General features: G+C 38.5%; 1 protein-coding gene across 2 annotated transcripts in view; it reads left to right on the forward strand.

Annotated features, from left to right (window-relative positions):
- The first annotated feature begins 1,559 nt into the window (after positions 1-1,559).
- The window catches only part of fkbp5 (FKBP prolyl isomerase 5), a 106,602-nt gene continuing 82,961 nt past the window's right edge, over positions 1,560-25,200 (forward strand). The window contains exon 1 of one of the 2 annotated variants that reach the window (XM_051925640.1): positions 1,560-1,718. The gene's annotated coding sequence lies outside the window, so the exon portion shown is untranslated. The remainder of the gene's footprint in view (positions 1,719-25,200) is intronic. The other variant, XM_051925641.1, reaches the window with a different exon arrangement.

Genomic DNA, 25,200 nt, shown 5'->3' on the forward strand with positions numbered 1-25,200 from the left:
GAAAAACGGACACAGACTGTGAAATACTGATAGGTTCTTGACTTTAAAATGACTCTCACGTCATGCAATAACACAGGCTAAGATCAAATGTTCTTGATCTGTCAGTATCCTTAAAGTCTAAACATTAAAGATTCTTGTTTTGTCCACATAATAGGAATTTTTGCAAAGTCCAAAAAAAACCCCTCCAAAGTGAAACATTTATTTTTGTCAAAATGTAGCTCTATGTTGATCCACATAACCTTGTGAAGAGCCTTTGCAGGACCAGCATTGTGAAGGGGAGTTGTGCTCTGTCTTCAGAGTCCAGCTTCCCACTATTTTGCACTGGAAAAGGAAGATTCAGAAAAAGTTGCCAAGTACTATTTAAAAATAACCTTTTTTGGTATGATAATCTTGTCATTGTAACCCTTTATGGTGCTTCTTGGTATTGCCGTAAGTTTGATTTCAAAGGTTTGAAGGTTGGGTGCCACAGTGGCACAGTGCTATCATGGAGCTTTTATGTTCTCCTCCGGGTACTCCAGTTTTCTCCCACAATCCAAAGGTCATGCAGGTTAGGGGGACTGGTGACGCTAAATTCGCCCTACTGTGTGTGTGCGTGTGTGTGCTCACCCTGTGATGGACTGCTACCCTGTCCAGGAATTGTTGCTGCCTTGTGCCCTTAGCTCCCCCATGACCCTGCTGAGGATAAAGTGGGTTTAGAAAAAGGATGGATGGACAGATGGAGTTTTGAAAGGTAATCTTTGAACCCCACATCACATGTTATATACTGAGTTATGTCCTTGCGAGTTCCAGTATTTATTTTTAAATGATAGGGGATACATTATCTTACAGTGTTTGTATCTCTTTTAGTATACACATAGGTGTATCTTCTATCTTGTAACCCTTTATGATGCTTCTTGGTATTGCTGTAAATTTAATGTCAAATGTTTGTGGGTTACTCTGTGTACCTCACATTACATATTGTGTGCTGAGTGGTGTGCTTGTGAGTTTCAGTATTTATTTTAATATAAAAGAATAATAGGTGCATAATTTTATAGTTTTGTATCCCTTTTAATATACATATACATTTGCACGCACACACACACACACACACGCATATATATATATATATATATATATATATATATATATATATATATATATATATATATATATATATATATATATATATATATATCCATCCACTTTCCAAGCCTGCTTTATCCTGAGCAGAGTCGATGAATCTCAAATTTCAAATAATCTAATACCTCTGCCGCGAGCAGCTATTCTAGTAAGCATAGCACAAACAAAACAACAGAAAAAGACGACTTGTTTTTCAAAAGAGTGCAGCTTACCTATAGGAAAACACCGATAATATAATTTGTACCTCATGCAGTCTCAAAATCCTCAAGACGCCTCCTGGATTCTGTCTCCCAGTCTTGTCTGACAGTACGTATCGGCATCTGTGCGACCGGTAGAAAGTTGCAAACTTCGTTCCGGCACATAGAGGGTTACGAGGTCGCTCGCCTGCGAGAACATTGTGTTCCTCTGTAAGAGAACGAAAGTACAGCGCGTACATTGTGTGTGTAAGAGAGCTGGAGCTTATGTGTGCGTGTGTGTGGTGACGCCGCCCTCCTCACTGTACAAGTCCTATGTGTGCCTGCGATCTGAATAGAGTCCAGAGGATCTGAACGGTACGAGAAATCAATTTTTAAGAAGCGGGACCAGACAGGCTGCAGCCGGTGAGTTTATCATTATTATAATTTGCTTTATGAATGCCAATCGTTTTTGCAGGCAAGTGTGCACGTTTTTTTTTTTTTTCAAATTGCATCTTACATTGCTAGGAGGGAGATCGCATTTGAAGTAAAGATTCCAACGTGTACCTAGATAGTGTAAAATGTTATATTCTGCTTTGGACTCTTCCGGGTCGCATCTTTGGACTGAATAGTCGGACTGCATGTGCTTCCTTTCGCTTAAGCACACCGCGATCAATGCTTACTGTTCTTATTGTCCACGAGGACTCTCTTGGATTATAGTAGATATATCTGCAGCGAGTTAGGTTAAATTAGAAATAACGCCACCTGAAAAATTTGGGGGATCGTGACTAATGTTAAATAGCAGTTAGAGCAAGTAATGGGGGTTGGAGTTGGTAGTGATGATGAAAAGATTTTTTTTTTCCTGTCTAATCGGTATGATGGTGTAAATTGCGAAGTGGACGAAAGGGACGATGTGGCTAAGGCTGAGCGGAGATGACCTGCGAGAGCGGCTGTGCGGAGCTGCAGGTAGAAATACAGTCAGCAAAGCTGAAAATAAATAAATACTGTAAATAATTATTTTTTAGGCGCTCATAAGAACGAGATAAAAACCTAACTGTGAACTCCTAGGTTTAAAGGCTCGAAGCGCCTTGGGTTAAGTCGACTTTAACAGAACTTATGATGAAAAGATAAACGCATCTTTTGTGTTAAATAAAATGAGCGGAAACCTGCAGGAAGGTTGTACTTATACGTATTGTTTTAATATAAAGTAATATAAAGCAATTATTTAATCCTTAAATGAATATTCTATACGTGTAATAGTTTAAATAAAGTGCAATACAAATTCAAAAAAGCAACACGTTGGGGGATAAAAACGTACAAATATTTAAACAGTGAGGAACAGACAGTATACCAATATACTATTTACGAACTGATCCTGCCTTTTAATTTCTCTCCGCTTCATATATTTAATATATCTATACATCATTTCCCCGTTATCAGATTGCTAGGTGGATGTCGTGTTTCTTTTTTTATTCCCTTTTAACAGTTGTTTTACTGCCGTGTGAAAAGGTATTGAGAGTTGGGGTTTCTCATTTTAAATATAAAAAGATACGCTAGATGTCTTTTTTCTACCTGAAAAGTGGGCAAAAAAGTGACAAAACACTGACAAATTTTAAATTAACTCTTTTTCTGCTCCTCTCAGCCAAGCTACATATTTAATAGCGTTGATGCCCCGTTCAATGAAATACTGGGAGTGAAGAATAATTCCGAAAAGAAATTAGTATCTTCATTTGTAAACTAAGATTGCCCGGGGGGGTGAGTGTTTATGTCTGTTTATCTGTGATGGATTAGCACGAATGCCTCTCTTGCTTTCTGCCTAAATCCTTTTACATGACTTTATTTAGATTCACATAACTTCACGTTGACATACGTTGGCCAGTAAATGAATGGATCAAAGTCTGATCATATATAATTATAACTAAAATCTTCATACATTAAGGCAATGTAATATTGCTTGTTACGAAGTGAATACTGTACTATACTTTGAAGAACTGACACTCCTTCAAGTGGATTCAGCCCAAAGCAGCGGAACATAAAAAAACGTCAACACATGAACAAAAATAGAAATCATATACAGACCACGCACATTATAACATTATACGTTAACACCCGAAAATGTGCCGATACCTTCAACGTACAGCATTTAAGTTGTGCAGACTCCCCAGGATCCCCCAAATGTAAATGAAATCTAATAAGTTACCGATTTGCTTCGTAAGCTTCATTATTTTATCGGACACCGAGGTCCCGTCTTTGTTGAGCTCCGTTTTCACGTAGATTTCCTAAAGTAAAACTGACCTCATTCCACACCTACATGTCTGGCTGTTGGGATAAATTACACACCTCTGAAAATAAGAAGTGGACCGCTTATTTCAGTTGTGGATAGGCATCCACTGCAGTGATGCTTCCTGCATTGCGCTCGTTGCTTTATACTATAGGCATCAGCTCTTCGACCCATGATGATCCCCAGAGGGATTCGATAGATAGATAGATAGATAGATAGATAGATAGATAGATAGATAGATAGATAGATAGATAGATAGATAGATACTCGCGGATATTGCCTTTGAACGCTTCCATTGACAATTTTAGGAAAGTATTTTGTACTATACTGTAACATCAATTACAGACCAAATTGAAACATACGGTGTCAGAATTGGACAGGTTAATCAATTAGTTATGTATTGATTGATTGATTTCTTTGTTTATGAAAAACAACTTTTAGCATCTTTTTCACTGATGTCCCATATGCTAATCTAACCTATGTTTGCCTGGAACGACCCAAACAATTTGACCAGAATAATGCAGAAAAGCTGAGGAATCCTATAAAAGAGTCGACTGGAAATCGCTTTCTCGAAGCAAAAGTGAGAGCAGCTGTCAGACACTATCATTAAATATTAGGCTATGAAAGACGCTTGTAGTATTGAGTAGACTCTGAAATTAAAACAAATACCCGCAGGCACAAGTAGTTTTATTTGTAACCGTTGCTACGTAAGTCCAAGCTTTGGATTGTATTTTCACAGTCCGATTTATATAAGCTCGGTTATAACGGCGATGATGCGGTAGCGAAGCCGGTTGCTTCGAATTCCACCACGCACAAACCCAGATCGATTATCGCTCGGAATGAGCATATTCTATCAATAGTTATGTGAGTCTCCCACAGGCAAGAACGAATCTCAAATGGGACATCCGTTCAATTCTGGGTACACATATAAATATTAATATCGCACCAAGAGCCATAGTTCACAGAAATAATGTGAGATGATGCCGTTGTTTCCAGAGAATACAGAACAAAAGTTATTATTAAAATGGCCGGACTGGTTTCTGCCTTGTACCCAGCTCCCGCCGTCCTCTTACTAATTAGATAACGGGTTTGACACTCTGCTGCTGCCTTTCAGTACTCAGCGTTGCTTCCCTCGTATCTTCTTCGCCACAATCCGCTTCATCCATTTATCTTCCTTACCTGCTCTCACCAGGCTGGGTCCCGGGGCGGCCATCAGCCATCATAAAACACAAGTCAGCTCGCAACTCGCGGACATTGAACCAGTCCATCGCAGGGTAAACATGCACGCGCACCTCCCCAAACTGTCCAATTTAGCATCAGAAAGGAAACCCAAACCAGCACAGGGAGAACATGCAGATTTTACACTGAGATCACAAGGACACGAATCCTGTGCTCATAACTGCGAGGCAGCGGCGCTGCCACTGTGCCGCCCCAGTCCCATTCAGTTTATTTTTGTATGGCGCTCTTCACTGAGTTCAGGCTCCAAAGTAAATGTAAATACAAACGTTTTTAGGATACAACTGAAACAATAAACCTCAAATACAAAAGAAAAAAGGGTGTAAAAGTATTGTGGAAAATGAGAAAAGGAGATAAAGCAGTCGAAATGTGCCGGACACGAGGGTTCTTGAGTGTGGGTTAAGGTTTGGCGACTCATCCTAAAGTTGTTCATACTTTGTGCCCAACGCTGCTCTAGGGAGCGGGTTCCAAAAATGAATGGACGGAAATTAGTTGTAACTGAATGCCGTGATGATGATTTTGTCATTTGATCTAAGGAATAATAAGTAAACACTTTAGACTGCAGCCCTATCCATTTGTTAACCCATTACTGAGTTCGTTGTTGGAGACAAGTAACCCCGTGTAGCACGGAAAAGCAAAGCAGGATCCAATTTTAGAGGGGTTAGGGGGTAAATCCATCAATGGACACACTCGCATAATTTAGAGTCGTCGGGGCTGGAGGACAACCCACGGAGATCGGTGCAAAGTCCGAAATATCTGCAACCGACGGACCTTGACTTGAATGCAGGGTTTTGGAATTGATGGTGTAAAGCACTAACCACTGTGCCACCTTACCGCCTAAGAGGCTCGCTAAGATGCTCACTTGCACGTGACGATGTGTTGCATCTCGAATTTAAGGGTTAATTCAATGACAATAACCGTCGGTGACGGAGACTATTTTTGTGCGTCATACATGCTATATATAATGCAACTAAATATACAGTAATATCGACAATGTTAAAAAATTGCAATAGCATTTAGGTCTGTTTTTGAAAAGAATGCGTTTTTATGTCAACTTTGATAATACTGCTCGGGGGACTATATTTACAACTTTTTGTTGTCGCACTAAATGATCTTCACGAGTTTGTTTCAGCTAACAGGAGTAAATTAATCTGTTGAAAAGTTGCGTCAGAAATACAAGTACGACTACAATATGTTTAGGTCTGACATTTCTGGAATTTTTTTCCTTCACGAAGAATTTTGTCACACATTTTTTTGCCTCACCCACTTCAGGGAACAACTGTCACAAACTGCTGAAACGTGCACAATGCTTGGGTTTTAAGTATGCTAATTAAAACATATTTGTTTTCTCCTCCTTTTGTTCTGAAAAAAAATCTGAAAGTACCAGGGCGGTGAACAGAGATACTTAGACTTTTGCTTGTCCTGTAGCAGAGTTGTACAGGTCTGCAAAATTAAACTAATCAAAAATGTTTTAATAGTGAATATTTATTTTTATTAGTATCCACTTACACAAAAATATTGTTTCCATTTCAATACAACACTAGACATTTAATTCTTCTTCTTCTTTCAGCTGCAAATGTAACTGTCCTGTAGCAGAGTTATACAGGTCTGCAAAATTAAACTAATGAAAAATGTTTTAATAGTGAATATTTATTTTTATTAGCATGCACTTACACAAAAATAATGTTTCCATTTCAATACAACACTGGACATTTAATTCTTCTTCTTCTTCTTTCGGCTGCAAATGTAACAAATTACATAATTGTTAATGTGTACAATAATATTCTAAATCAATTTTACATGAACATATTTAATTAATTGTGGTGAAGTGGTATACTGTTGTCTCACAGCAGGCAGACAAGGGTCCACATCCTGGGGCATCCCTGCATGGAGTTTGCATGGTTTCTCTGTGTCAGTGTGGATTTCCTCCAGGTTCTCAGGTTTCCTGTTAAAAGACATGCAGGTTAGGTGAATAGGCATCACTAAACCGTACCATTGGTGTATGTTTGCCCTGTGATGGAGTGGCACCCCGTTGAGGGGTTGTTCCTGGGTTGTGCCCTATACTAACCGGTGTAGGCTCCAGCCCCAACACAACCATGGTCTGGTTTAAGCTGGTTAGAAAAAGATGTGACATTTTTAGTCAATGTAATAAACAGCACGTATATGTAAAGAAAAGAACAATAAATATTAATGTGTCTTCTCTAGTTGTTGCAACTTCTTTGGCGGCAAATCGTTTGTACAGATAGATAGACAGACACACACACAGACAGACTTAATTTGTCCCCAATGGAAATTAAAAAGCTATATATATATATATATATATATATATATATATATATAATAGTCAGTGGAAGCACTGCAGTTTCACAGAAGAGGAAATTTTGGAGCACCAACCTGGTCATCCCTGTTTAATAAATGTAAGTTCAACAAAGCATGCGCTTGATGGGGCTAAACAAACAAACAAAAGTAGTGTTCTGTCAAGGGATGTTTCTCACGGCTCTCAAGTCACAGTAGGTAAGAGCTCTGTCCTGAGGTGCGTTCTCGTACTGATTGCCACTGGAAGGGGTGGAGTCTGTTGCCCTCGCTGAGCATCTTCTTGAAACTGTAGAGGGGTAAACAGAGGATAAGGTTAGCTCCAGTGCCCCCTCTCAACCTGGGGTGTGAGTACATACCTCAGAGGATCCAGGATGATGATGTACAGACACACTTGTGTGACTATATACATTATATAGGGTGGTCTAGATCAAACTATGCAACTTTTAAGGCAATGCAATAATTGCGTAGTTAGATCTGGACCACCCTGTACTTAGTCACACAATATAGTCACAATAGTAGTATATATTTTGTGACTATAGTAGTATTAGGGGGCTTACCCCCTGCTTGCTTTGCTCGCCAAGCCCCCTTTTCTGTGCTACGCACCAGCCACTTTGCATCTCTGCCGCTGGTGTTGTGAAAAGGGGGGCTGAACACACCCTAGGAAGACGTGGCCACTCCTCTGAAACCCCCTCTTAAACAGTGATACAATGGGAAACAAATAGTTTTTTTTTTTTACCTTCTCTTTGCTCGATCAGCTGCTGGCTTGGTGCTGCTGCTGTGCCATGTGATCTGCATTTCATGTGGTGCTTTGAACATTTAAAAGCCTGTACAGCAGATGTCTTTGTCATCTACTCTTTGCCTTTTATTTCCAGCCCTGGGCATGGTTAAATCTCTTGGCACAAAGTCTCGGTTTGCGGGATGTGAGTTCTTGATATTTTTTAGTTTATATTTTAAAAACGGAATTAGAATCTGAAAATCTAACAACATCACATTAAAGTTCAATAAATTCTGAAAAGACATATATATGTATGTTTTAAAATAAGCTCAATTTAAAGCGTGACAAAAAACGTGACATAAAAAGTCACATAAAATCGTTGCACAATATCATTGCACTTTTAGTCTTAAGATTTTATATATAGAGAGTAGATATTATGTGACTATATATACAGTATATAAATATCGTCACAAAAGCAGACCACAGACATCAAAAAAGGTTTGGGGCACCCAAACCCGTGTATTGTGAGTTGGCTACAAATGTGTTGAAATTGGTTGTGATGTTGACGGGTTTGAGTCCAAAACAGAACTGACTGTAAAATGAAAAGATGGCAGCTTTAAAACCTGAGACAGGAAGCGACGTCATTAGGACTGGAACTGAAAGTGATGTCTTCTGGACCGGAAGTGACATCATCACTGGCGCCGGAACCTGAAAAGTGATGTCTTCAGGACTGGAAGTGACACCATCCATGTTGCCGGTGCCAGAAGTGACGTCATCCATGGCGCCAGGACCTAACAAGATTTCCCGTGTATGGTCTGCAGAAGATTGAGAAAGAGAGTTAGTGCAGCTCGCCACCCCCTGGTCTGGCATGGTAGTACTGTTCTTTAGGCCTTTCAGCTGTCTCCCAATCGCACGTGTGTGATATATATATGGGGGTGGGAAAAAGTAGATTTACATTTGATTGTATGAAAAAAGACATTCAGGTTATGATTATTACAATAGCTTCATTAACTCCATAACTATATTAACTTTACTAACTCGAAAGAATGTCACGATGCTACAGTGTACTTAGGTACGATGTCATAAGTGCTCAGATTACCTAAAAGATATCTATGTTTTGTGTACTCACAACTGTAAACCTACTTTTGCCTACCCCTATATATATATATATATATATATATATATATATATATATATACACTGTATATATACATATATAAAACAGTTGTATGTTGTGTCCTTTATATCCCGATGGAATCTTTCATCCTGCTCTTCACTTACTGTTCCAAGATTTTCAGGAAAAATATCTGATTGGGAATCCAAACAGTGAAGTTTGCAACTCAATTCCCTAAATTCAACTAATACATTTTCATAGTTTCTTAATAATCAGAATCTTTATTGTTACCTAAAACTTGGAAATGACTTCTTTGAATGATATCCAAGTCTCTTGTTCCAGGTTTTTAAATGCACTATCAAATTCTGCATCAGAGATCAGTTTTCAAATATCAGGTCTGGCAAAAATGCCCTCTTTTAATTTAGCCTCAGACAAACGCAGAAACTTCTGGCACAAGTACATGAAATGGAGCTCCGTCTTTTGATAGGGCTTTGATAAACTGCTTCATTAAACCAAGCCTCAGTATGAAATGGTGGTAGCAGCATTGGGTCTAGGGTCAAATGATGTTTTGGCATCAGCCTGTAGCATTTATCTAGCTGGCAATTCCTTCTGAACCCAATGTAACTCACAAAAAAACCCATGTACATTTTGTACGCTCTTGACTTCTGACCTAGTTAAATACACAGAACGTTCAGGTCCTGCCATATGAACCAACAGTGCTTGTTGCAGGTCATTTTCTCATGAAGATTTTGAAAGTTCTCATAGGTTTCTTTGACATGCCAGGAATGAGTAACAGGTATTGATAAAAAATGAACCTATAATTTATAACATTAAAACATGTATAATTGACAACTAAAAAATGTGTTTTGTGAAAAAAATGTTAGGTGATGGAGAAAAATAGTTTTCATATTTGAATTCAGTGCCTGAAAAATATATAAAAATCACCAGAAATAATCAAAGCAATCATTTCAACATATACCTGTGAATGCTTCTAAAATGGCACCGTACTGTGTTGTGTGGCACCTCATACGATTGCTTAACAAATAACCATTTCATTCTGTGAAGGAGTCTTTGAATATGAAAGTTGTTCTTTGGGTTTTGAAAAGTTTCTTAATATGTGGACAAAACAGAAATCTTTAATGTATATTAGGGTACCTAGCGGGATACAAAGAGATAAAGAAAAGCCAAATTTACCCTGTGTAACTGTCTTCAGCAAGAGGCCTTTTAAAATTATAAATGCTTCAGTATTTTAGAAAATGTATTACCATCTGTTCATGTTTTTTGTTTTAATGAAACCTGTTATGGGTTTAAATAAATACAAGGTCATTTTTGAAACATTCATACAAATCGTACTTTAGGAAACCATTGGTCCTCCTGTGGTATCACTCTGAAATTCCACTTTTGGCTCCTTTATTTTAATTTTTAAGAACTGAATTAGAACAAATATAATGGTGGATTTATGCAGGGTATGTTTGCCCTGGTTGCTTCATGGATAACAAGAGTAACAACAACAACAACATTTATTTATATAGCACATTTTCATACAAAAAGTAGCTCAAAGTGCTTTACATAATGAAGAAAAGAAAAATAAAAGACAAAATAAGAAATTAAAATAAGGCAACATTAGTTAACATAGAAAAGGAGTAAGGTCCGATGGCCAGGGTGGATAGAAAAAAAAAAAAAAGAAACTCCAGAAAACTGGAGAAAAAAATAAAATCTGCAGGGGTTCCAAGCCACGAGACCACCCAGTCCCCTCTGGGCATTCTACCTAACATAAATGAAATAGTCCTCTTTGTAGTTAGGGTTCTCACGGAGTCACTTGATGCTGATGGTCATACAGACTTCTGGCTTTTAATCCATCCATCATTTTTGGAACATCATGGTACTTAGAGTAGATGCCACCACCAAAAGGACACCGGAAAAGGAAACAGAAGAGAGAGTAGGGGTTAGTACAGATTTTAGAGCCACCATGAATGGTTATTATAATCAATTGGATATACAGAGTATCAGGATTAAATTACAGTGAAGTTATGAGAAGGCCATGTTAAAATAATGTGTTTTCAGCAGTTTTTTAAAGTGCTCCACTGTATTAGTCTGGCAAATTCCTACTGGCAGGCTATTCCAGATTTTAGGTGCATAACAGCAGAAGGCCGCCTCACCACTTCTTTTAAGTTTTGCTCTTGGAATTCTAAGGAGACACTCAGTTGAGGATCTGAGGTTGCGATTTGGAATATAAGGTGTCAGATATTCCGATATATAAGCCGGGGCGAGATTATTTAAAGCTTTATAAACCATAAGCAGAATTTTAAAGTCAATTCTGAATGACACAGGTAACCAGTGTAGTGACATCAAAACTGGAGAGATGTGCTCGGATTTTCTTTTCCTGGTAAAGATTCTAGCAGCTGCATTCTGCACTAGTTGCAAACGATTGATGTCTTTTTTGGGTAGTCCTGAGAGGAGTGCGTTACAGTAATCTAGTCGACTGAAAACAAACGCATGAACTAATTTAAGAGTAGCAGTAATTATAGCTAGATCTACCATCAGGATGACTTGGATGCAAACCGTGGGGCCCTGCTTGCAAAGGGGCCTTTGAAGACGTGAGAGACAAAATGCCTGATAACTGAAAAAGTCCACATTTTAACAGGTGGTGCAGGCACTTACAGCAATCTTCTATCAGGACACAAACCATATTCCACTTTGATCCTTACGATTATAATCAGACCTAAATAAAAAAGCTTTTAAATGAAAAATACAAGTCCTAATTGGCTGATATGAGTGGAAATTGAACAGAGCAGCTATCTAACAGTCCATGTTTCATGTGTTACCCTACTACAAAAAAAAGAGAACAAATTAGGTGGTCATTCAAAATGAGAGCCCAGTGGTGCAGCAAAAAGTATAATATAAAAAATAACCTTTGAGCGTCAACACACTGGAACTCATGGGGGTTTTAATCCAGCCTTATTAGTAACACAGTTTCTGCATCAGGATGCTCTTTCCAACATATGTGAGGGTTTATGCGGCTGCTCTTTCCAAAACACAAAGACTAGACTAGACTAGACTAGACTAGACTAGACTAGACTAGACAGACAGACAGACAGACAGACAGATAATTCAGCCACTCTAACTCAGTGACCATACATACTTCTCTTTTTATCATTTTCAGGCCTTGTTGGCTTTTTTTTGTAGAATCCCCATTTTTTAAAAATCTCGCTTTTGGATACAGGAAACCCAACTACCTAGGAGAAAACCTTTGCAAATGAGGAGAGCATTTATAACAGCCATATATACAGTGAAAGGGATCAAAATGTAACTGACACAGAGCTTTGAGGCAGGAGCACAGAGCACTGTGCCACTGTGATGCCCATCGGATCAATGATTTATATAGAGAGTGAAAACAGGAAGAACAGGTGGATGTTTCACATAAGATAAGATAAGATAAAATAATAAACCTTTATTGTTATTGTTTCACTGAGGACAGCAATCACCAAAATTAAATTGGTATTCCCTGAGTTTTCCTTAAACAACATATATTATAACTTAGTCTTAAACACTAAAAGGTGCAAAAAAAAACTATAGTGTAATCAGTTTCCAATTTTTTAGAATCAATAACATTTAAAAATCAATAACATTTAAAATATATTGCACATAAATTACAATTACAATACTGCACATGAGAGGTTAATTATCATGAGCAAGTATTCAGTAGTTTAACAATTCTGGGAAAGAAGCTCTTTTCTAGTCTTGTTGGGTGTGCTTGGATATTCCTGTATTGTTTCCAAGAAGGGAGCAGTTGAAAGAAATGTTGTGCCAGGTGAGTGGGGTCGCTAATGATTTTGGACGACTTGCTTGGATACCTGGACAGTTAAATGTCTTGAACTGTTGCCAACTGTGTGTCAATAATGTTTTGGCCAATTCTGATGACCTGTCTGTTCACCTCTTGTGTAACTGGAGTACCATTTATTCTGTGAAGCAGTATGTCAGTACACTCTCTATAGTGCATTGATAGAAGTTCACAAGAAGGTCCTGGGGGCAGCCTCACTCTCTTCAGTTTTTAAAGGATGAAAAAGGCCTTGCTGTGCTTTTTTGATGATAACTGACATGTGTATGGACCAAGAGAAGTTCTCTGTGATGTTCAGTCCCAAGAATTTGAAATCAGAGACCTTGTCTAGAGGTTCATCATTTATCAGTAATGGATGATGGACAGCTTTTATAATAGTCAGATAAAAAAAACCCTTGACTACAGGTAGGTGGTCTCCATTGAACTATTTCTGTGACTTCAAAAACCAATTATCTACACCAGTGATGATTTAGGGGTGTCATATTAAAGAAACTGAATACAACATCACATTTTATATTTGTAATTATTTTGGACCATAAGTCTATTTTGGCTTCAACATTAAAGATGTCTTTTTTGTTGGTCAGTGGCAAAAAAAGCTAAATTCAATACACTGTGGCACAATATTGTATAATAGAAAATGTGAAAACTTCCAATGGGGTGAGTACATTTTATAGGTGTTGTAAATAAATGTGTTTTATCACTCTGCACTGTAACAGACCAGGGTCTTCTAGTCTGACTGCTCCAAAAAATGAAGGTTTTCCCCCCAACCCTGTGTATTCTCATAAGGACAAAATGGGGTAAAAGTATGGAGGGATGGAATATATATGAGAGAACTGGAAATAATTGAGAATCTGAATCCTGGTGTCGTTATAGACCAGTGACTCACTCCAAGTCTGCTTCAAATACTGCAGTATAATCACCAGCTTCGCGTGATCTTGAATCGGAATAAAAAGTTTAAAAATTTAAATGGATGGATAGAAATGGGTAGAAGAGACAATGCCTAGTTTGTAGGGTTTGTAAGAAGCAATAAAACATATATAATCCTCAAATATTGCTAATCAATAACTCAATAGTAATATAACAGAGATCCATTTTAGGGTCATGGGAGTGCAATGGAGTCTATCCTGGCAGCATCGGACACAGGACAAGAACCAGCCCTGGACATCCAATGTGCTATTCTATTCAACATAACACAAAAAACGATTAGTTATATAAAAAAACAAAACATGTAATAATGAAAAGGTAAAAAATTAGCTCAAAATTTGTAGATTAGAACAGTATAAACATTTTGATGTGATGCCAAACAAAACCTGCCAATCCCATCTAAAAAGTTTCACAAAAATCACACTGAGTCGAGTCTTTCCGTCTTTTACACTGCTTAATAATTAATTCCCTGTGTTTATAGTTCTCCAACCTGTTTAATCTAATTTAGGGTCAGGATAGAATCCATTCTTTTTACAGACATAACATAACATTATGAAATCTACTTAATCTAATTTATGGTTACTGAGAGCCATTCTATCACCAAGCCCACGCATACATTCATCTACGCTGACATGTGGCCAGTTTAGAATCACCAGTCATCCCAACACATGTCTTTAAGGAGCATGTGGGAGGAAAACCAGAGTAATTGGTGTGAAACCCATGCAGTTGTAGGGAGAACAAGCCAACTCCACATGTGTTGTGCACATTTCAGAAATAAAGAACTTGAACATTAAAAAATTAGAAAAGATTTTGACAAGAACAGGCCATTCATCTCAACAAAGCTCACCAACCCTATCCACCCACCTAATTCCTTTAAAACATGCCAATTTGATTTTTCAACACCCCTAGAGTCCTACTATCCACCACACAACTTCGTCACTTATTCCATGTGTCTGTCATTCTGTGTGTGAACTGAAACTTCCTAATGTTTGTGTGAAATTTACCCTTAACAAGCTTCAAAGCTGTGTGTCTCATTTTAAACTATCTGCCTCAATCCACTGTACTCTTTCCTTTCATAGTTTTGAAAAGTCAAGCAAAATGACACCTTTTATTGGCTAACTAAAAAGATTACAATATACCAGCTTTCGAGGCAACTTTGTTGCTTAAACTCCCTTAATACTTCCTCATAACTCATATCCTTCAGTCCTGGAATCAGCCTTGTCACTCTCTTCTGGACTTCCTCTGGTGCTGCTATGTCTTTTTTGTAATACAGAGACTAAAACTGCACACAGCACTCCAGATGCGGCCTCACTAGAGTATTGTAAAACTTAAGTACATAACCTTCTTTGACTTGCTCTGAACACATCATGCCATATACAAATCTGAATCTTATTATGTGATATCATCTACTCTTGCATTTTGCTCTGTACTTGTACTAATACTATTGTACTATTGTATTGCATTGAGGATAACTTGTGCTCTGTTCTGTGTATTGTGTTGTATTTACCCCCCTGTTTTGTCACCCACTGCATGCCCAACATACCTGGAAAAGGGTCTCTCTCTGATTTGCCTTTCCCAAGGTTTCTTCCATTTTTTTCCTACAAGGGTTTTAGTGGGAGTTTTTTCTTCTTAGAGAGTCAAGTCTGGGGGGATGTTAAAAGACAGGGCCTGTTAAAGCCCATTGCGACACTCATTGTGTGATTTTGGGCTATACAAAGATAAATTGTATTGTATATAACCTAACACCTAGCCTTCTTAAAGCTCTACACTGCCTGGAGGTTAATAGTGATGGGTTCACTATGACTTTTAGATCCTTCTCATCAGCAGGACTTACAAGTTGTAGTCCTCTCATTTTATATTCATTTCTAACATTTTAACTTCCTACTTGTAATACTTTACATTTACTTACATTAAATGTCATCTGCCACAAATCTGCTCAAATCTGTATGGTGTTCAAGTCCCTCTGTAATGATTCAATGGATTCAAGATTATACCTACCCTGGTGTCATCTGCAAACTTACCCAGCTTGTTGTTTTTATTTCTATTCAGAATATTTATGAATATATTAAAAATAGCAGTGGCCATAGCACTGACACTACTCTGTACATCAATCGATTCTGATAAGGTTCCTCTTCACACCATTACCCTCCACTTCCTGTGTTTTTGCAAATTCTGCACCCATCTGCACACTACAATCTGAACTTCTACTTTCTTAATAATTCCTTCCATTAATTTACCTGTGATGCATGTTACGCTTACTGGCCTATAATTAATTGGATCTGGCCGATCACCCTTTATAGTATAAAAGGGTACAAAGCTTATAGATAGATAGATAGATAGATAGATAGATAGATAGATAGATAGATAGATAGATAGATAGATAGATAGATAGATAGATAGATAGATAGATAGATAGATAGATAGATAGATAGATAGATAGATAGATAGATAGATAGATAGATAGATAGATAGATAGATAGATAGATAGATAGATACTTTATTAATCCCAAGGGGAAATTCACATACTCCAGCAGCAGCATGCTAATAAAGAAGATATTAAATTAAAGAGTGATAACAATGCAGGTATACAGACAGACAATAACTTTGAATAATGTTAACGTTTACCCCCCACCCCCCCAGGTGGAATTGAAGAGTCACATAGTGAGGGGGGGGAACGATCTCCTCAGTCTGTCAGTGGAGCAGGACAGGGACAGTAGTCTGTTGCTGAAGCTTCTCCTCTGTCTTGAGATAATCCTGTCCAGTGGATGCAGTAGATTCTCCATGATTGACAGGAGCCTGCTCAGCACCCGTCGCTCTGCCATGGATGTCAAACTGTCCAGCTCCTTGCCTACAATAGAGCCTGCCTTCTTCACCAGTTTGTCCAGGCGTGAGGCGTCCCTCTTCTTTATGCTGCCTCCCCACACACCACTGCGTAGAAGAGGGTGCTCACCACAACCGTCAGCATCTTATTGCAGATGTTGAAGGACGCCAGCCTTCTAAGGAAGTATAGTCGGCTCTGTCCTCTCTTGCACAGAGCATCAGTATTGGCAGTCCAGTCCAATTTATCATCCAGCTGTGTGTCTTTGTAATGATCCCCTTTGTTTTCTTTGTTCTAAACCCCTAAGGCACCTTTGTACCAGGAATGTCCTAAAGTCTGAGCCGTCTGATAGAACATCTGCAACATCTTATTGCAGATGTTGAAGGACGCCAGCCTTCTAAGGAAGTACACAGTATATAACAACAAAATATTTTTTATTTTCCAGTCCCTCAGAATTTCCCCAGTGTGCAGTGAAACTGGCACTAAATCAGTTGCCATCTGTTGAACTTGGGGAACTTGGGGCAGTGTTCAGTTTTTGTTCCCTCTCTCATCAGTACTGAAGCATAATTAATGCTGGTAAGCAGTAGAGGCAAATTGGTGGAGCCAAGAGCAAAGAGTCTACTTAGGATGGGCCACGTACGGCCACAACTACATTCTCATTGGGAAGTTTCCCTTCAGCTTTACAGTATCCACCAAGGCAGCCTTAGTAAAGTGTTTCAAATATGAATACAGTAATAAGTAATGACAAGCAGTGAAACTGGTAAAAATCTAGGAGTAAATTAGACTTCCAGGAAAAAAAAAAAATTTAAGAAAACAAAAGTATTTAATAAAGTAGTTACTTCACATATTAATTTTCTGGTAAATATTAAGTATTAGACTTCATTTTTAATGTTGACAGCAAAGGTTTAAAAAAGGAACTGTGGGAACATGTAGGACCAGCACCACCATTCCACAGCCTATACATGAAAAAAAAGGAAATTAAACAAGGATAAAAAGAAAATGGCTGATATTCAGTGGATTCATAATGTATTCTGACCCTGCATTTTATTATTATAGATTTAATTTTAAATAGATACATATACCATTCTTCCCATCAAATTACAGTCAGTAACCCATAATATCAAAGTGAAAATATACTTTGAGGAAGGTTTATAATTTTTGTAAATCAAAAACCAAAATATCTCGATCATATAAGTATTCAGACCCTAAATTCAATACTTTGTAGAAGTCCTTCAGGTCTCGCCACAAATGTTTTGTTCATATAAAGAATGGAATTTCATTCAGGTCACACCTCTAACATGTGGGTTTGGCTCTGGTTTGATACATAGGTCAGAAAGTGAAATGAAGTAATGAATGCATCATGATGTTTAGCAATTAATATCCCAGCTTTCACTATGTCAGTGGTTCTCAAAACTGTGGGGCGGGCCCCCCTAGGGGGGCACGAAGTAACAAAAAGAGGGACGTGAAGATGTGAAAAAAAGAAAACAAGAATCGAAAATATGAAAAATACATCTATTGAAACCAAAACAAATTAACTTAAATTACATTCTGATACTAGAAAAATAAATATAGAGTTAGATAAATGTCGATAAAAGTTAAGTAGGTATAATAAAATAGGCATCTATGATATATCATTAATTAAAAAAGAACAAATTGGTATTAGTGGGCTCCTTTCAAAAAAAATGTTAGGGGGGCGCAATTAAAACTGTTATGAAAACTTGGGTTGCAAATACTTAAAGGTTGAGAAACGCTGCACTATGTCTCAGATAATAATGCTGAGCTGGCGTTCTGAAGTATCATTTTGGTTATTACGATTAGCCATTATTCAGTGATTTTAAAAAAGAGACATGTCTTGGCAGTCATTGTGCAGAAGTTTCAGTGACTAAGCTGAATCTGCTAGGGTGTTATGAGAAACTGTGTTGGACAGGTCGGGTGAATCATTCTGTAGGTTTATTCTGCATAAATGTATCAGTGTCAAAATAGAGCATACAGTCTGGAGTGATTGGTTCTTACATTGAGAGGTTTGAGGTTGCAGTAATGGTGTGGAGTGAACTTTCCTGGCATGGTTTGAGTGTAATTCCACACCAGGTTGCAGTCTGTGTGGAGTCTACATATTCTTGCAGTACTTGTAAGGGATTTTCTCCACATACTCCAGTTTTCCTCTCACATCACAAAGAAGTGCATGTTAGTTTGTTTAAGGATTTTAAGTTGGTTCATATGGTTTATATTAGCATAAATGGACTATGAACTGGGTAGTTGCATTGTCTGTGGCAGGTTTCTTCTTTGTGCACGAGGCTGCTAGGATAACATTTGGTCTGCTGTAACTTGAATGAAGCAAATGTTAGAATGAGGCATGCAGAGTGTAGGTGCACAAATGATCTTAGAAGGCACTATCAATGCCAATTAATGCTTAATTTAGCCTAGTAATCATTTTCCTCCCACGAGAGCTGTGATGTACTGTATGTGAGGAATCACTGTTTCACCTTCCACCTGGGATGCTAGAACAATTAAGAGTTCATAAATTGGTAAAAGTGCTCATTAAAAAACTTTGACTTTCTGTGTTTGTGGTTCACATGTGGTGGTGACAGATTATTTTCCAACAAATAGCCTAAACATACTTTCTGCAATAAACCAAATACAGTGGAACCTCGGTTCACGACCATAATTCATTCCAAAACTCGTGAACCAAAGCAATTTCCCCCATAGGATTGTATGTAAATACAATTAATCCGTTCCAGACCATATGAACTGTATGTAAGTATATTTTAAAGATTTTTAAGCACAAATATAGTTAATTACACCATAGAAAGCACATCGTAATAGTAAACTAAATGTAAATAATTGAATAACACTGAGAAAACCTTGAACAACAGAGAAAACTAACATTGCAAGAGCTCGCGCTATAGCCTTATGACCCGATCGCTGTAAACACTTTTTTTAAATGAGTTTTAAGCACAGGGGAAAAAAAACGGAAGATTTGAACAAATCCGAACTTTATTGAAAAACCAACCACAAGCAACCAAGAAAGTAACATTGCAGGAGTTCATGCTAATAGCCTTACAACCCGATCGCTATAAACACTTGTTTAAATGAGTTTTAAGCACAGGGAAAAAAAGGAACACTTGAAAAATCTGTAATTTAATAAACCACCAAGAAAAGTAACATTGCAACAAATCACGCTACGAACCACTTGCTGTAAACACTTTTTTGTAATGAGTTTTAAGCACAGGGAAAAAAATGGACATTTGAAAAAAGAGAAAAGTAACATTGCGACAATTCACGCTACGAACCGAAAAATGAACATTTTTAAAAATCCATAATACAAAAAATAACCGTAAACCACCAAGAAAACTAACCTTGCATGAGTCGAGTTCTGGCATGAAGTGAGGAGGAACTGGGTGGAGAACAATCCGGTCTCGTCGCAGTTGAAGACTTGTTGCGGGATGTAGCCTTCGTACTCCACTAATTTTGTGAAATTTTTCACGAATTCTTTCGCAGCTTCAGTGTCGGAACTAGCAGCCTCTCTATGCCTTACCACACTATGAATGCCACTTCTCTTGCAAAACTTTTCAAACCATCCTCTACTGGCTTTAAATTCCTCACTTTCGCCACTCGTAGAAGGATAGTTTTGCAGCAAATCGTCATGAATCTTCCTGGCTTTCTCGCGTAACATCGCCTCGCTTACACTATCCACTGCAAGTTGCTTCTCATTCAGCCACACTAGCAACAGTTTTTCCACCTCTTCCAGCACTTGAGGCCTCTGCCTGGTTAACGCTGTAACTCCTTTTGCAACATCAGCTGCTTTAATAGATTCTTTCTGCTTTAGAATAGTTGAAATCGTAGATTTTGACTTCTTGTACTCGGCGGCAAGATCAGTAACACGAACGCCATGCTCATACTTTTCAATAATTTCTTTCTTTACTTCGATTTCAATTTTCTGCAAAACTTTCTTCCCACCACTCTTCACTTGCTTAGAAGCCATGGTTAACTGCAAAAGCACACGAAATCCTGTAGAGCACAAAGAGTTCACAGGTAAAGCACGCACGTCTGACTGAGAACAATGAACAGGGAGAGGCTGAACACGTGCTTAAATACAGTAATTGGCGCGTACGAACCAGAAGGGAAATGAAATTGAGCACTAAGAGTTCACAGCGAAAGCACGCACGCACGTGCAAGCACGCAAGTCTGACCAAGAACAATGCAACATGTGTGGAAATCATCGGCGCGCACAAGCCAAAAGGGAAACTAGCTTGTTCGTATGCCGAGTGTGTGGTCGTGAACCGGGGCAAAAGTTTACCGAACTTTTTGGTCATAAACCGATTTATACGTGTACCGAGACATTCGTGAACCGAGGTTCCACTGTAATGCAATTTATTCATGACATGAAGGTAAAAGAAATGGATACATGAAAGTATAAATACAGATATATATATATATATAAATATAGGACAATAACAAACAACATAAATCATAGATTTACTATAGCTTAGTTTGATCTTTTTCTCTCCTATAGAAATGGCACATAACTTACGACTTCTGATCTTTCAATTAATGTGGTCAAGATAGTTAAGTTCTTTATCTAGTTATTAAATTTCTAGTGCCTGAACCTTTGAAAATGTCATCAATTTGCTTACAGCTAGTCTTCCCTGGTCTACACACTCAGCTCCTGTGTGTGTGTGTGTGTGTGTGTGTGTGTGTGTGTGTGTGTGTGTGTGTGTGTGTGTGTGTTTGAAGTTGCTCTGAACTTTCCAACTGAATTTAGGAAGAGAAACTTCTAACTTCTACAAAAATATCCTTCACAAAGGTTATTACTTTTCAGTTACAGTGATACTAATGACCAGAATATATCCGCTGGCTTTATCCTACCTACTAAGTTGCAATCATTAGTTCTTGGAATTAAAGTAGGTGTACCTTTGGCTTGGTTCTTGTTGACTCTGGGTTTAGGCAATTGTTTGTTCCTGTCTGCCTGTGCTGGCTTTCTATGGCACATGTGTAAGAATGTTCAGCATTTTTTTTTCTTTCTTTGTTCAGGAGCTCTTCTCCATCTTCACTTAGGTCACATCATTTGGTTACAAGTGGTACTGCAGTTTTCTCAGAGGTTTCACACACTGTGATTGTAATTAGCTAGAATAAAATTTACGTCTGTCTGCTCGATTGTCTGTGATCATTGGACTAGAAACTTTATCAAGACAAATGCGCTGCCTTTGTGTAAGGTCTCACTAACGTGTGTGTTGCTTTAGGCAGGTTTGGACTTGTGGCACCCCCATATAACTCCATTACAGGTGGTCTTCGACTCTTACAGTCCAGCGCCAAGTTGCCTTTTGGAGTAAAAGGAATCTCTTCATCCATAGTCCTGCTATGGAGCAGAGTTATGGCCAGGACGAGATCACTGAAAGTATACAGAGTACAGATCTAGTGCTTGCAATGGGATTAAAAAGGAAGGAGCGGACAGTTTCCCTTTGGTTTCTTGGTGGCACCTAAGCCAAACCTTTTGGTTGACAATTGGTGCAATGTTTTGTCCATCAAGGTTGCTGGTCGTTGAGTTCTGGCTCTTTGTTGACTGATCAGGTTTGGTGCATCAAAGAGACATCTTTGGATGTCATTTTGCCTGTGCCTGACCAGTCTTTTCAGATGAGATCCAAAAACAGCATTTCAAAGAGGCCCTGTGGAGACAAAACTGATAACTTCAGCTGAAGTTAAGAAGGTCTGGAACCTGCTTCTTACAGAGGAAAGCAAATTGGGTGATGCCAGCCTGTCTTACAGTGCCACTCTCATTCTCTGACCTGCCTGAGGTATGTGTTCCAGGATGGCAATGTCCTGTCTACAGTGTATCGGCAGCAAACTACATAATCCCATGAATATGACAACAAAATGTCTATATGTCATAGGCTATCTCTTTCACCAGATTTTAACCCAATTGAACATTTTTCCAGGATTGCAAAACAGCAACAAATCTACAATAACAAATAATGTGTTATTCGACCTTCATATTGCCGATTGGCAATGTCACTTCCTGGGCCTGAACTTTGTTTGTAATGAGCAATGGATTTTTGCCCCCTGTAACTGAGGAACAGGGTTACTCAAATTCGGTCCTGGAGGTCCTCAGTGACAGCAAATTTCCATTCCAACTGATTCTGTAATTAAAAGGTAAGCATAACAGATAATGAAATTCAGTATTTAATTAGATGACTTGTTCGAGCTTTTATTTTTCCAAAGTAAATCTTGTAGATTTTTCATTTTCTGGGAACATTATCAATGTTTTGTGGTCCGAAACTGATTGGCACTTCCCTTCTGTCACATTTATTTCAAAACATTTTATTAACACAGATACTTCATGATGTTTATGCACAGGTTTAAATTAAAGCACATTAGCTGTAGAGCTGGTGGTTCCTTTTTCATTTGCACCTCATTATTAACTGATGGCTGGTTAAGAAAATGGCAAGAAATAAAACCAAATGCAACTATTTAAAACTAAAACAGGCAATTTAGGTTTCTGAATCATAACAAGTGAATTATTTAATACTAAGACCCCAAAAATATTGGTTTAATAGTAAATAAATAAATTCTAAGGACCCTACGTTCTTAAGTTGTTATCGGTTCAGTGTCATTTAGTGCTGTGATTCCTCTGCCTCCCATAAAATAATGGCAAGAAGTTAGATATCTCCTGTTTTGTTTCCAATGTAATGCAATAAAAGTCCATCAAACACTCTACTGATGCAGGGCAGATATATTGGATGTGTAGCCCTATCTGTTCTGGAATTATGCCACTAGTGTTCCCTTTCTATTTGGTGTTGGCTGAAACCTCCTGAAAAGCCTTTCTCCTGGTTCTCAATTGAATTTAATCTCGATCTCCCCAGATGTCTTCCACTTCTTCGGTTTACTGAATTTAAAACAGCAGTCCCTTAAATTAGGCTTACTAATAGTTTGGCACAAAGTAGAGAAGCACATAGGTCCCTTCCCAGGTGTACATTTCCATCTGCTAATTTTTCATCTGCTTTTGAGCGGGACCTGATTTTCAAAAACATTACTTTTGCTCCTAACAAACCTAATCATCAAACCCAGATAGATAGATAGATAGATAGATAGATAGATAGATAGATAGATAGATAGATAGATAGATAGATAGATAGATGGATGGATGGATGGATGGATGGATGGATGGATGGATGGATGGATGGATGGATGGATGGATGGATAGATAGATAGATAGATAGATAGATAGATAGATAGATAGATAGATAGATAGATAGATAGATAGATAGATAGATAGATAGATAGATAGATAGATAGATTATTAATCCCAAGGGGAAATTCACATACTCCAGTAGGAGCATGCTGATAAAGAAAATATTAAAGAGTGATAATAATGCAGGTATACAGGCAGACAATAACTTTGAATAATGTTAACGTTTCAAGGGCTAATGTCACAGAAAATACAGCAGGACTAGCATCTCAGCAGGGATAAATCAGAGCTTCTTACCCAGCCTGGAGGCCAGTATGAATGAGGGACAGTGAGAGACTGCTTTTCATGTTCATATCAACCCTATTACAGTGGGTGGTAGCACCTCTTTTGGCAAGCTCCCATCTGGACAAGTACAGGTCAGTACTGGACCCATAGTGCTGCTCTGTTGGGTACAGTTGGTGCCACAAGGGGGAGCTATTGAGAGAGGTATACCCTGTCCCCGGGCAGTTCCTGGAGACAATAGTTTAGTACTGGAAGTAGTCCTAAGTTGTATGTTAAGGGAATCCCTTTACATCACAGTTGGGAATCCAGACTGGAGTCATAGTGGTTGTGTTAGGGGTTTGGGGTTCTGTGTGCTTAGATGCCAAGATAGATAGATAGATAGATAGATAGATAGATAGATAGATAGATAGATAGATAGACAGACAGACAGACAGACAGACAGACAGACAGACAGACAGACAGACAGACAGACACTTTATTAATCACAAGGGGAAATTCACATACTCCAGCAGCAGCATACTGATAAGAAAACAATATCTATATATATAATTCACTAAGTCCATGGCAAGCAAGACGCATGCAAGACAGCCACGCCCGCCAATTCACAGAGCCTCTCCCACCAACAATTCACTAAACAGCCGACCATGGCGCAAGAGCGAAAACATTTGCCAAGAATGTGTTCATTAATCTAGAACAAAAGTCGGAGGTTCAAAGAAGATCACATACCGTCATAGTTCTGACCATACACGATGCCGACTGGCGATCCAGCGGTGTTATTCCCATGACCCACCGGGCAGCCAACTGGGTAACCAAAGTCTTTGGGTTCCGGGGGGAGTATGGTTGCAAAGCTGAAACTGAAAGGAATTGATGGAAGGGCACCACCAGGTGTGGAGCCTGTGACTTAATTTGACTCAACACGGGAAACCTCACCCGGCCCAAACGTAGCTCACAGGTGCATGCGACTGAGGCAGTGTGTGGAAAATGAACAGTCAACGTGACTCACAAGTGCATGTGGACTGTACACAGACGAAAGCAATTCAGGTGGAGTTGGGAGCGGACACATGAGCAGGCAGTGCGTACTGAATGATGACTAAGAGATGACTTGAGAAATTGGTAGACTAGAATGGCGGGGGCGGAATGGGCGTCAGACGATCGAACTTGCCTATCTAGAGGATGTAAATGTCCTAACACGGGTTCCGTA

This window comes from Erpetoichthys calabaricus, chromosome 3, assembly GCF_900747795.2.
Source record: "Erpetoichthys calabaricus chromosome 3, fErpCal1.3, whole genome shotgun sequence".
Lineage (NCBI taxonomy): Eukaryota > Metazoa > Chordata > Cladistia > Polypteriformes > Polypteridae > Erpetoichthys > Erpetoichthys calabaricus.